Source organism: Carassius carassius, chromosome 18 (genome assembly GCF_963082965.1).
Source record: "Carassius carassius chromosome 18, fCarCar2.1, whole genome shotgun sequence".
NCBI classification, from domain to species: Eukaryota; Metazoa; Chordata; class Actinopteri; order Cypriniformes; family Cyprinidae; genus Carassius; species Carassius carassius.
The window spans coordinates 31474200-31486307 of record NC_081772.1 but is presented as its reverse complement, the minus strand read 5'-3'; the positions used below and the strand labels follow the sequence as shown (position 1 = coordinate 31486307).

General features: G+C 50.9%; 6 non-coding genes across 6 annotated transcripts; all 6 read left to right on the top strand.

Moving 5' to 3' along the window:
• Window positions 1-1840: 1840 nt before the first annotated feature.
• On the top strand, window positions 1841-1922 carry trnas-aga (transfer RNA serine (anticodon AGA)). Its single transcript has one exon. It is a non-coding gene; the product is annotated as a tRNA-Ser (tRNA).
• A 351-nt stretch (window positions 1923-2273) lies between these two features.
• Window positions 2274-2355, top strand: trnas-uga (transfer RNA serine (anticodon UGA)). The gene has a single exon. It is a non-coding gene; the product is annotated as a tRNA-Ser (tRNA).
• Window positions 2356-2533: 178 nt separating this feature from the next.
• On the top strand, window positions 2534-2606 carry trnak-uuu (transfer RNA lysine (anticodon UUU)). The gene has a single exon. It is a non-coding gene; the product is annotated as a tRNA-Lys (tRNA).
• Window positions 2607-7894: 5288 nt separating this feature from the next.
• trnas-aga (transfer RNA serine (anticodon AGA)) lies at window positions 7895-7976 on the top strand. Its single transcript has one exon. It is a non-coding gene; the product is annotated as a tRNA-Ser (tRNA).
• Window positions 7977-9691: 1715 nt separating this feature from the next.
• Window positions 9692-9773, top strand: trnas-aga (transfer RNA serine (anticodon AGA)). The gene has a single exon. It is a non-coding gene; the product is annotated as a tRNA-Ser (tRNA).
• A 351-nt stretch (window positions 9774-10124) lies between these two features.
• Window positions 10125-10206, top strand: trnas-uga (transfer RNA serine (anticodon UGA)). The gene has a single exon. It is a non-coding gene; the product is annotated as a tRNA-Ser (tRNA).
• Window positions 10207-12108: the final 1902 nt, after the last annotated feature.

Below are 12108 nucleotides of genomic sequence, written 5' to 3'. Positions count from 1 at the left end.
CTTTTGGCGGAGTCACCTTGCTATCACTACGGTCCATCTCTTGTTCTGAATCTGTACTTGAGCGGTGTTCCTTCCTGCTCCAGGGTATCAGTGCACCTCCCTTGTTTGGCACACCTGATTCTGATGGTCAGCTCTTTAGGAAAGCGCGCTCACAGAGTGAGTAGAATAAGACAGACCTCCGAATTGTGCAGTGCTGTCGGTCCCCAGGCCCAGCACTGAAAAACGTCATTACATAGGATGAGACATGGCAGCCTGATTTCTCTTAGAGTGATGTTCCTTCCTTCTCCAGGGGGTCAGTGCATCTTCCTTGTTCGGCACACATGATTCTGATGGTCAGCCCTTTAGGAAAGAGTGCTCACGGAGTGAGTAGAATAAGACAGACCTCCCATTTGTGCAGTGCTGTCGGTCCCCAGGGCCAGTACTGAAAAACCCCATTACATAGGATGAGACATGGCAGCCTGGTTTCTCCTCAGTGGGACTGCTCTTTTAGCCACTTCAAAGGCTAGCTTACAATCTCGGCTTGCTAGGTTGCAAGTAGGTCAAGCAGCAGTGTTACACACAACATGGTAGAAGGTGGTCTGCTTAATTCAAGTCCCTGTTTGGGCGAAGGTCAGTCTTCTTTTTGTAGGCCTCAGCTTGCTATCACTACGGTCCATCTCTTCTGCTGACTCTGTACTAGAGCGATGTTCCTTCCTGCTCCCGGGGATCAGTGCATCTCCCTTGTACGGCACACCTGATTCTGATGGTCAGCCCTTTAGGAAAGAGTGCTCACAGAGTGAGTAGAATAAGACGGAATTCCCAATTGTGCAGTGCTGTCGGTCCCCAGGGCCAGTACTGAAAAACCCCATTACATAGGATGAGACATGGCAGCCTGATTTCTCCTCAGTGGGACTGCTGTTTTACCCGCTTCCAGTGCTAGCTTACAATCTCGGCTTGCTAGGTTGCAAGTAGGTCAGGCAGCAATGTGACACACAACAGGGCAGAAGGTAGTCTGCTTAATTCAAGTCCCTGTTTGGGCGAAGGTCAGTCTACTTTTTGGAGGGCTCAGCTTGCTATCACTACGGGTCCATCTCTTCTGCTGACTCTGTATTAGAGCGATGTTCCTTCCTTCTCTCGGGGATCAGTGCATCTCCCTTGTTCGGCACACATGATTCTGATGGTCAGCCCTTTAGGAAAGAGTGCTCACGGAGTGAGTAGAATAAGAAAGACCTCCCATTTGTGCAGTGCTGTCGGTCCCCAGGGCCAGTACTGAAAAACCCCATTACATAGGATGAGACATGGCAGCCTGATTTCTCCTCAGTGGGACTGCTGTTTTAGCCACTTCAAGGGCTAGCTTACAATCTCGGCTTGCTAGGTTGCAAGTAGGTCAGGCAGCAGTGTTACACACAACATGGCAGAAGGTGGTCTGCTTAATTCAAGTCCCTGTTTGGGCGAAGGTCAGTCTTCTTTTTGTAGGCCTCAGCTTGCTATCACTACGGTCCATCTCTTCTGCTGACTCTGTACTAGAGCGATGTTCCTTCCTGCTCCCGGGGATCAGTGCATCTCCCTTGTTCGGCAAACCTGATTCTGATGGTCAGCCCTTTAGGAAAGAGTGCTCACAGAGTGAGTAGAATAAGACAGACTTCCCAATTGTGCAGTGCTGTCGGTCCCCAGGGCCAGTACTGAAAAACCCCATTACATAGGATGAGACATGGCAGCCTGATTTCTCCTCAGTGGGACCACTGTTTTACCCGCTTGCAGGGCTAGCTTGCAATCTCCGCTTGCTGACTGAGCTGGGTTGGTTGCAAGTAGGTCAGGCAGCAGTGTTGGACACAAACTGAGCAGAAATTGGACCACTCCCGTAGTCGTGGCCGAGTGGTTAAGGCGATGGACTAGAAATCCATTGGGGTATCCCCGCGCAGGTTCGAATCCTGCCGACTACGCTGAAGGCCATGAGGCAAAGCATCCATGCATTTTTCACGGTCCTCGCACTTATTTGCGAAATGTCCAGTCCCTCTTCGATGGACAAACACGCCGCTGCTGCTTCTTGTTTCCGGGCTCCAGGGGTTGTCTTGGGTGAGCCAGTGGCACGCCGTGATCGTATAGTGGTTAGTACGCTGTGTGGTGGCCGCAGCAACCCTCGTTCGAATCCGGGTCACGGCAACCATTTGCCGTTGAGTATACGGGAAGGTTGAAAATTTTTTACCACCTCATCTTTCTGCGTGATTTTGTTTCTGAAGCTTGGCCTGTGCAGGGCGCCACCAGACAAGGGCGCTTGCTTTCTAACATTAGGCGTAGTCGTGGCCGAGAGGTAAAGGTGATGGACTTGAAATCCATTGGGGTCTCCCCGCGCAGGTTCGAACTCTGCCGACTACGGGAGGGATTTGTAGTACTGCTTTAGCTTTCTGTGACGGTAATTGTGCCTTCTATGGTCCTTCGCTCTCTGTGCCATAACTGCTTCTAGCTTTCATCCTCGTGACACCTGGGTCTCTTCTAGGCAGCTTGTTGTAAAACTGCTGCTTTATAAAAGGTGAGAAGACAGTGCTCCACAAGAGCCCGGATAGCTCAGTCGGTAGAGCATCAGACTTTTAATCTGAGGGTCCAGGGTTCAAGTCCCTGTTCAGGCGAAGGACTGTCTGCTTTGGCGGAGTCACCTTGCTATCACTACGGTCCATCTCTTGTTCTGTACTGGAGCGATGTTCCTTCCTTCTCCCGGGGATCAGTGCATCTCCCTTGTTCGGCACACATGATTCTGATGGTCTGCCCTTTAGGAAAGAGTGCTCACGGAGTGAGTAGAATAAGAAAGACCTCCCATTTGTGCAATGCTGTCGGTCCCCAGGGCCAGTACTGAAAAACCCCATTACATAGGTCTAGACATGGCAGCCTGATTTCTCCTCAGTGGGACTGCTGTTTTAGCTGCTTCCAGGGCTAGCTTACAATCTCCGCTTGCTAGGTTGCAAGTAGGTAAGGCAGCAGTGTTACACACAACATGGCAGAAGGTGGTCTGCTTAATTCAAGTCCCTGTTTGGACAAAGGTCAGTCTTCTTTTTGTAGGCCTCAGCTTGCTATCACTACGGTCCATCTCTTCTGCTGACTCTGTACTAGAGCGATGTTCCTTCCTGCTCCCGGGGATCAGTGCATCTGCCTTGTTCGGCACACCTGATTCTGATGGTCAGCTCGTTAGGAAAGCGGGCTCACAGAGTGAGTAGAATAAGACAGACCTCCGAATTGTGCAGTGCTGTCGGTCCGCAGGCCCATCACTGAAAAACCCCATTACATAGGATGAGACATGGCAGCCTGATTTCTCCTCAGTGGGACTGCTGTTTTACCCGCTTACAGGGCTAGCTTGCAATCTCCGCTTGCTAGGTTGCAAGTAGGTCAGGCAGCAATGTGACACAACAGGGCAGAAGGTAGTCTGCTTAATTCAAGTCCCTGTTTGGGCGAAGGTCAGTCTACTTTTTGGAGGGCTCAGCTTGCTAACACTACGGGTCCATCTCTTCTGCTGACTCTGTATTAGAGCGATGTTCCTTCCTTCTCCTGGGGATCAGTGCATCTCCCTTGTTCGGCACACATGATTCTGATGGTCAGCCCTTTAGGAAAGAGTGCTCACGGAGTGAGTAGAATAAGAAAGACCTCCCATTTGTGCAGTGCTGTCGGTCCCCAGGGCCAGTACTGAAAAACTCCATTACATAGGATTAGACATGGCAGCCTGATTTCTCCTCAGTGGGACTGCTGTTTTAGCTGCTTCCAGGGCTAGCTTACAATCTCCGCTTGCTAGGTTGCAAGTAGGTCAGGCAGCAGTGTTACACACAACATGGCAGAAGGTGGTCTGCTTAATTCAAGTCCCTGTTTGGGCAAAGGTCAGTCTTCTTTTTGTAGGCCTCAGCTTGCTATCACTACGGTCCATCTCTTCTGCTGACTCTGTACTAGAGCGATGTTCCTTCCTGCTCCCGGGGATCAGTGCATCTCCCTTGTTCGGCACACCTGATTCTGATGATCAGCCCTTTAGGAAAGAGTGCTCACAGAGTACGTAGAATAAGACGGACTTCCCAATTGTGCAGTGCTGTCGGTCCCCAGGGCCAGTACTGAAAAATCCCATTACATAGGATGAGACATGGCAGCCTGATTTCTCCTCAGTGGGACTGCTGTTTTACCCGCTTCCAGTGCTAGCTTACAATCTCGGTTTGCTAGGTTGCAAGTAGGTCAGGCAACAATGTGACACACAACATGGCAGAAGGTAGTCTGCTTAATTCAAGTCCCTGTTTGGGCGAAGGTCAGTCTACTTTTTGGAGGGCTCAGTTTGCTATCACTATGGGTCCATCTCTTCTGCTGACTCTGTATTAGAGCGATGTTCCTTCCTTCTCCCGGGGATCAGTGCATCTCCCTTGTTCGGCACACATGATTCTGATGGTCAGCCCTTTAGGAAAGAGTGCTCACGGAGTGAGTAGAATAAGAAAGACCTCCCATTTGTGCAGTGCTGTCGGTCCCCAGGGCCAGTACTGAAAAACCCCATTACATAGGATTAGACATGGCAGCCTGATTTCTCCTCAGTGGGACTGCTGTTTTAGCTGCTTCCAGGGCTAGCTTACAATCTCCGCTTGCTAGGTTGCAAGTAGGTCAGGCAGCAGTGTTACACACAACATGGCAGAAGGTGGTCTGCTTAATTCAAGTCCCTGTTTGGGCAAAGGTCAGTCTTCTTTTTGTAGGCCTCAGCTTGCTATCACTACGGTCCATCTCTTCTGCTGACTCTGTACTAGAGCGATGTTCCTTCCTGCTCCCGGGGATCAGTGCATCTCCCTTGTTCGGCACACCTGATTCTGATGATCAGCCCATTAGGAAAGAGTGCTCACAGAGTACGTAGAATAAGACGGACTTCCCAATTGTGCAGTGCTGTCAGTCCCCAGGGCCAGTACTGAAAAACCCCATTACATAGGATGAGACATGGCAGCCTGATTTCTCCTCAGTGGGACTGCTGTTTTACCCGCTTCCAGGGCTAGCTTACAATCTCGGCCTGCTAGGTTGCAAGTAGGTCAGGCAGCAGTGTTACACACAACATGGCAGAAGGTGGTCTGCTTAATTCAAGTCCCTGTTTGGGTGAAGGTCAGTCTTCTTTTTGTAGGCCTCAGCTTGCTATCACTACGGTCCATCCCTTCTGCTGACTCTGTACTAGAGCGATGTTCCTTCCTGCTCCCGGGGATCAGTGCATCTCCCTTGTTCGGCACACCTGATTCTGATCGTCAGCCCTTTAGGAAAGAGTGCTCACAGAGTGAGTAGAATAAGACAGACTTCCCAATTGTGCAGTGCTGTCGGTCCCCAGGGCCAGTACTGAAAAACCCCATTACATAGGATGAGACATGGCAGCCTGATTTCTCCTCAGTGGGACCGCTGTTTTACCCGCTTGCAGGGCTAGCTTGCAATCTCCGCTTGCTGACTTAGCTGGGTTGGTTGCAAGTAGGTCAGACAGCAGTGTTGGACACAAACTGAGCAGAAACTGGTCCACTCCCGTAGTAGTGGCCGAGTGGTTAAGGCGATGGACTAGAAATCCATTGGGGTTTCCACGCGCAGGTTCGAATTCTGCCGACTACGCTGAAGGCCATGAGGCAAAGCATCCATGCATTTTTCACGGTCCTCGCACTTATTTGCGAAATGTCCAGTCCCTCTTCCATGGACAAACACGCCGCTGCTGCGTCTTGTATCCGGGCTCCAGGGGTTGTCTTGGGTGAGCCAGTGGCACGCCGTGATCGTATAGTGGTTAGTACGCTGTGTGGTGGCCGCAGCAACCCTCGTTCGAATCCGGGTCACGGCAACCATTTGCCGTTGAGTATACGGGAAGGTTGAAAATTTTTTACCACCTCATCTTTCTGCGTGATTTTGTTTCTGAAGCTTGGCCTGTGCAGGGCGCCACCAGACAAGGGCGCTTGCTTTCTAACATTAGGCGTAGTCGTGGCCGAGAGGTAAAGGAGATGGACTTGAAATCCATTGGGGTTTCCCCACGCAGGTTCGAACTCTGCCGACTACGGGAGGGATTTGTAGTACTGCTTTAGCTTTCTGTGACGGTAATTGTGCCTTCTATGGTCCTTCGCTCTCTGTGCCATAACTGCTTCTAGCTTTCATCCTCGTGACACCTGGGTCTCTTCTAGGCAGCTTGTTGTAAAACTGCTGCTTTATAAAAGGTGAGAAGACAGTGCTCCACAAGAGACCGGATAGCTCAGTCGGTAGAGCATCAGACTTTTAATTTGAGGGTCAAGGGTTCAAGTCCCTGTTCGGGCGAAGGACTGTCTGCTTTGGCGGAGTCACCTTGCTATCACTACGGTCCATCTCTTGTTCTGAATCTGTATTAGAGCGATGTTCCTTCCTTCTCCCGGGGATCAGTGCATCTCCCTTGTTCGGCACACATGATTCTGATGGTCAGCCCTTTAGGAAAGAGTGCTCACGGAGTGAGTAGAATAAGAAAGACCTCCCATTTGTGCAGTGCTGTCGGTCCCCAGGGCCAGTACTGAAAAACCCCATTACATAGGATTAGACATGGCAGCCTGATTTCTCCTCAGTGGGACTGCTGTTTTAGCTGCTTCCAGGGCTAGCTTACAATCTCCGCTTGCTAGGTTGCAAGTAGGTCAGGCAGCAGTGTTACACACAACATGGCAGAAGGTGGTCTGCTTAATTCAAGTCCCTGTTTGGGCAAAGGTCAGTCTTCTTTTTGTAGGCCTCAGCTTGCTATCACTACGGTCCATCTCTTCTGCTGACTCTGTACTAGAGCGATGTTCCTTCCTGCTCCCGGGGATCAGTGCATCTCCCTTGTTCGGCACACCTGATTCTGATGATCAGCCCATTAGGAAAGAGTGCTCACAGAGTACGTAGAATAAGACGGACTTCCCAATTGTGCAGTGCTGTCGGTCCCCAGGGCCAGTACTGAAAAACCCCATTACATAGGATTAGACATGGCAGCCTGATTTCTCCTCAGTGGGACTGCTGTTTTACCCGCTTCCAGGGCTAGCTTACAATCTCCGCTTGCTAGGTTGCAAGTAGGTCAGGCAGCAGTGTTACACACAACATGGCAGAAGGTGGTCTGCTTAATTCAAGTCCCTGTTTGGGCAAAGGTCAGTCTTCTTTTTGTAGGCCTCAGCTTGCTATCACTACGAGTCCATCTCTTCTGCTGACTCTGTATTAGAGCGATGTTCTTTCCTTCTCCCGGGGATCAGTGCATCTCCCTTGTTCGGCACACATGATTCTGATGGTCAGCCCTTTAGGAAAGAGTGCTCACAGAGAGAGTAGAATAAGACAGACTTCACAATTGTGCAGTGCTGTCCGTCCCCAGGGCCAGTACTGAAAAACCCCATTACAAAGGATGAGACATGGCAGCCTGATTTCTCCTCAGTGGGACTGCTGTTTTAGCCGCTTCCAGGGCTAGCTTAAAATCTCCGCTTGCTAGGTTGCAAGGAGGTCAGGCAGCAGTGTTACACACAACATGGCAGAAGGTGGTCTGCTTAATTCAAGTCCCTGTTTGGGCGAAGGTCAGTTTTCTTTTTGTAGGCCTCAGCTTGCTATCACTACGGTCCATCTCTTCTGCTGACTCTGTACTAGAGCGATGTTCCTTGCTGCTCCCGGGGATCAGTGCATCTCCCTTGTTCGGCAAACCTGATTCTGATGGTCATCCCTTTAGGAAAGAGTGCTCACAGAGTGAGTAGATTAAGACAGACTTCCCAATTGTGCAGTGCTGTCGGTCCCCAGGGCCAGTACTGAAAAACCCCATTACATAGGATGAGACATGGCAGCCTGATTTCTCCTCAGTGGGACCGCTGTTTTACCCGCTTGCAGGGCTAGCTTGCATTCTCCGCTTGCTGACTCAGCTGGGTTGGTTGCAAGTAGGTCAGGCAGCAGTGTTGGACACAAACTGAGCAGAAATTGGTCCACTCCCGTAGTCGTGGCCGAGTTGTTAAGGCGATGGACTAGAAATCCATTAGGGTCTCCCCGCGCAGGTTCGAATCCTGCTGACTACACTGTTTGCTGAAGGACATGAGGCAAAGCATCCATGCATTTTTCACGGTCCTCGCAATTATTTGCGAAATGTCCAGTCCCTCTTCGATGGACAAACACGCCGCTGCTGCTTCTTGTATCCGGGCTCCAGGGGCTGTCTTGGTTGAGCCAGTGGCACGCCGTGATCGTATAGTGGTTAGTACTCTGCGTTGTGGCTGCAGCAACCCCGGTTCGAATCCGCGTCACGGCAACCCTTTTCCGTTGAGTATACGGGAAGGTTGAAATTTTTTACCACCTCATCTTTCTGCGTGATTTTGTTTCTGAAGCTTGGCCTGTGCAGGCCGCCACCAGACAAGGGCGCTTGCTTTTTAACATTAGGCGTAGTCGTGTCCGAGAGTTTAAGGCGATGGACTTGAAATCCATTGGGGTCTCCCCGCGCAGGTTCGAACTCTGCCGACTACGGGAGGGATTTGCAGTTTTGCTTTAGCTTTCTGTGACGGTAATTGTGCCTTCTATTGTCCTTCGCTCTCTGTGCCATAACTGCTTCTAGCTTTCATCCTTGTGACACCTGCGTCTCTTCTGGGCAGCTTGTTGTAAAACTGCTGCTTTATAAAAGGTGAGAAGCCAGTTCTCCACAAGAGCCCGGATAGCCCAGTCGGTAGAGCATCAGATTTTTAATCTGAGGGTCCAGGGTTCAAGTCCCTGTTTGGGTGAAGGTCTGTCTGCTTTTGGCGGAGTCACCTTGCTATCACTACGGTCCATCTCTTCTTCTGAATCTGTACCGGAGCGGTGTTCCTTCCTGCTCCAGGGTATCAGTGCACCTCCCTTGTTTGGCACACCTGATTCTGATGGTCAGCTCGTTAGGAAAGCGCGCTCACAGAGTGAGTAGAATAAGACAGACCTCCGAATTGTGCAGTGCTGTCGGTTCCCAGGCTCAGCACTGAAAAACGTCATTACATAGGATGAGACATGGCAGCCTGATTTCTCTTAGAGCGATGTTCCTTCCTTCTCCAGGGGGTCAGTGCATCTTCCTTGTTCGGCACACATGATTCTGATGGTCAGCCCTTTAGGAAAGAGTGCTCACGGAGTGAGTAGAATAAGACAGACCTCCCATTTGTGCAGTGCTGTCGGTCCCCAGGGCCAGTACTGAAAAACCCCATTACATAGGATGAGACATGGCAGCCTGATTTCTCCTCAGTGGGACTGCTGTTTTAGCCACTTCAAGGGCTAGCTTACAATCTCGGCTTGCTAGGTTGCAAGTAGGTCAGGCAGCAGTGTTACACACAACATGGCAGAAGGTGGTCTGCTTAATTCAAGTCCCTGTTTGGGCGAAGGTCAGTCTTCTTTTTGTAGGCCTCAGCTTGCTATCACTACGGTCCATCTCTTCTGCTGACTCTGTACTAGAGCGATGTTCCTTCCTGCTCCCGGGGATCAGTGCATCTCCCTTGTTCGGCAAACCTGATTCTGATGGTCAGCCCTTTAGGAAAGAGTGCTCATAGAGTGAGTAGAATAAGACAGACTTCCCAATTGTGCAGTGCTGTCGGTCCCCAGGGCCAGTACTGAAAAACCCCATTACATAGGATGAGACATGGCAGCCTGATTTCTCCTCAGTGGGACCACTGTTTTACCCGCTTGCAGGGCTAGCTTGCAATCTCCGCTTGCTGACTGAGCTGGGTTGGTTGCAAGTAGGTCAGGCAGCAGTGTTGGACACAAACTGAGCAGAAATTGGTCCACTCCCGTAGTTGTGGCCGAGTGGTTAAGGCGATGGACTAGAAATCCATTGGGGTCTCCCCGCGCAGGTTCGAATCCTGTCGACTACGCTGAAGGCCATGAGGCAAAGCATCCATGCATTTTTCACGGTCCTCGCACTTATTTGCGAAATGTCCAGTCCCTCTTCGATGGACAAACACGCCGCTGCTGCTTCTTGTATCCGGGCTCCAGGGGTTGTCTTGGGTGAGCCAGTGGCACGCCGTGATCGTATAGTGGTTAGTACGCTGTGTGGTGGCCGCAGCAACCCTCGTTCGAATCCGGGTCACGGCAACCATTTGCCGTTGAGTATACGGGAAGGTTGAAAATTTTTTACCACCTCATCTTTCTGCGTGATTTTGTTTCTGAAGCTTGGCCTGTGCAGGGCGCCACCAGACAAGGGCGCTTGCTTTCTAACATTAGGCGTAGTCGTGGCCGAGAGGTAAAGGTGATGGACTTGAAATCCATTGGGGTCTCCCCGCGCAGGTTCGAACTCTGCCGACTACGGGAGGGATTTGTAGTACTGCTTTAGCTTTCTGTGACGGTAATTGTGCCTTCTATGGTCCTTCGCTCTCTGTGCCATAACTGCTTCTAGCTTTCATCCTCGTGACACCTGGGTCTCTTCTAGGCAGCTTGTTGTAAAACTGCTGCTTTATAAAAGGTGAGAAGGCAGTGCTCCACAAGAGCCCGGATAGCTCAGTTGGTAGAGCATCAGACTTTTAATCTGAGGGCCCAGGGTTCAAGCTATCACTACGGTCCATCTCTTCTTCTGAATCTGTACTGGAGCGGTGTTCCTTCCTGCTCCAGGGTATCAGTGCACCTCCCTCGTTTGGCACACCTGATTCTAATGGTCAGCTCGTTAGGAAAGCGGGCTCACAGAGTGTGCAGTGCTGTCGGTCCCCAGGCCCAGCACTGAAAAACCCCATTACATAGGATGAGACATGGCAGCCTGATTTCTCCTCAGTGGGACTGCTGTTTTACCCGCTTCCAGTGCTAGCTTACAATCTCGGCTTGCTAGGTTGCAAGTAGGTCAGGCAGCAATGTGACACACAACAGGGCAGAAGGTAGTCTGCTTAATTCAAGTCCCTGTTTGGGCGAAGGTCAGTCTACTTTTTGGAGGGCTCAGCTTGCTATCACTACGGGTCCATCTCTTCTGCTGACTCTGTATTAGAGCGATGTTCCTTCCTTCTCCCGGGGATCAGTGCATCTCCCTTGTTCGGCACACATGATTCTGATGGTCAGCACTTTAGGAAAGAGTGCTCACGGAGTGAGTAGAATAAGAAAGACCTCCCATTTGTGCAGTGCTGTCGGTCCCCAGGGCCAGTACTGAAAAACCCCATTACATAGGATTAGACATGGCAGCCTGATTTCTCCTCAGTGGGACTGCTGTTTTAGCTGCATCCAGGGCTAGCTTACAATCTCCGCTTGCTAGGTTGCAAGTAGGTCAGGCAGCAGTGTTACACACAACATGGCAGAAGGTGGTCTGCTTAATTCAAGTCCCTGTTTGGGTGAAGGTCAGTCTTCTTTTTGTAGGCCTCAGCTTGCTATCACTACGGTCCATCTCTTCTGCTGACTCTGTACTAGAGCGATGTTCCTTCCTGCTGCCGGGGATCAGTGCATCTCCCTTGTTCGGCACACCTGATTCTGATCGTCAGCCCTTTAGGAAAGAGTGCTTACAGAGTGAGTAGAATAAGACAGACTTCCCAATTGTGCAGTGCTGTCGGTCCCCAGGGCCAGTACTGAAAAACCCCATTACATAGGATGAGACATGGCAGCCTGATTTCTCCTCAGTGGGACCGCTGTTTTACCCGCTTGCAGGGCTAGCTTGCAATCTCCGCTTGCTGACTGAGCTGGGTTGGTTGCAAGTAGGTCAGACAGCAGTGTTGGACACAAACTGAGCAGAAATTGGTTTACTACCATAGTCGTTGCTGAGTGGTTAAGGTGATGGACTAGAAATCCATTGGGGTCCCCCCGCGCAGGTTCGAATCCTGCCGACTACGCTGAAGGCCATTAGGCAAAGCATCCATGCATTTTTCACGGTCCTCGCACTTATTTGCGAAATGTCCAGTCCCTCTTCCATGGACAAACACGCCGCTGCTGCTTCTTGTATCCGGGCTCCAGGGGTTGTCTTGGGTGAGCCAGTGGCACGCCGTGATCGTATAGTGGTTAGTACTCTGTGTTGTGGCCGCAGCAACCCTCATTCAAATCTGGGTCACGGCAACCCTTTGCCGTTGAGTATACGGGAAGGTTGAAAATTTTTTACCACCTCATCTTTCTGCGTGATTTTGTTTCTGAAGCTTGGCCTGTGCAGGGCGCCACCAGACAAGGGCGCTTGCTTTCTAACATTAGGCGTAGTCGTGGCCGAGAGGTAAAGGTGATGGACTTGAAATCCATTGGGGTCTCCCTGCG